Source organism: Mastomys coucha, chromosome X (genome assembly GCF_008632895.1).
Source record: "Mastomys coucha isolate ucsf_1 chromosome X, UCSF_Mcou_1, whole genome shotgun sequence".
Classification (NCBI taxonomy): domain Eukaryota; kingdom Metazoa; phylum Chordata; class Mammalia; order Rodentia; family Muridae; genus Mastomys; species Mastomys coucha.
The window spans coordinates 143,892,083-143,893,275 of record NC_045030.1 but is presented as its reverse complement, the minus strand read 5'-3'; the positions used below and the strand labels follow the sequence as shown (position 1 = coordinate 143,893,275).

General features: G+C 43.9%; 1 long non-coding RNA gene across 2 annotated transcripts in view; it reads left to right on the top strand.

The window, feature by feature from the left end:
• Window positions 1-1,193, top strand: part of LOC116089621 — a 31,828-nt gene that overhangs the window by 19,521 nt on the left and 11,114 nt on the right. The window lies entirely within an intron of this gene.

Here is a 1,193-nt window from a genome sequence, read left to right as displayed (position 1 = left end):
GAGAGAGAGAGAGACAGACAGAGACAGAGAAAGAGAGACAGAGAGAGACAAAAAGAGAGAGACAGAGAAAGAGAGACAGAGAGAGAGACAGAGAGAGACAAAGAGAGACAGAGAGAGAGACAGAGAGAGAGACAGAGACAGACAGACAGACATTGGAAGTGGCCTGAGCATTTGAAACCCAAAAGCCTACCCCCCAGTGACACACCTACCCCAACAAGGCCATACTTACTCTAACAAGACTGCACTTACTGATCCCTGTCAGAAACACTTCCTAATGACCAAGTATTCAAATTTATGATCCTATAGGGGCCATTCTTACTCAAACCACCACATGCCTTATTAAGGAAACTTCCCTTTACAACAGAGGGAAATCATTACAGAAAACCATAACTGATCAAAATTCAGGAAACAAGTGATTATGGGATCCCTAGCCCCAATTGATACATCTATAACACAGCTCCTACCTCGAAGGCTTAGGGGTCATTGCAGAAGAGGTGACAGAGAGAGTGTAAGAGCCAGAGGACCAGAAAATGTGCTGTGAGATTGTATATTTTAGAAATGACAGGGAAGCTTTATTCATGATACCTGAACAATATGGCTTCTCAAACAAGATCTGAACAAGTACACCACCAATAGGCATGCTAACATGGAAGTGGGAAATCTCATGGGGCCCCATCATCCCTGGGCAAAGACCTACAGATAACTAAGAACTGTTGAGGGCAAGAGAAATGGTTTTCTCCAAGGATGAGCCTCGTAATTGGTTATCCAACACTGAGTGATCAGCCCTGAAATTCTATACATACAAGTAACAAAAACAGACTGTGCAGGTTGGATTTATATATTAAGGCATTGTAGTAGCTATTCCTGGTTGTCAACTTGACTTTATCTGGAATGAACTGCAATCCAGAACTGGAAGGCTCACCTGGCCCTAATCTGGAGGCTGAGAGATACAAGTTTCTGACCTGGATCTTGGCATGGAGATCTTGAGGCATAGTGGCTATGAATCCCAGAGGATTAAGACAGGGACATCTCAGGGGCTGGTGATATAGCTCAGTGGTTAAGAGGACTTACTGTTCCGAAGGTCCTGAGTTCAAATTCCAGCAACCACATGGTGGCTCACAACCCTCCATAATGAGATCTGATGCCCTCTTCTGGGGTGTCTGAAGACAGCTACAGTGTACTTATATATAATA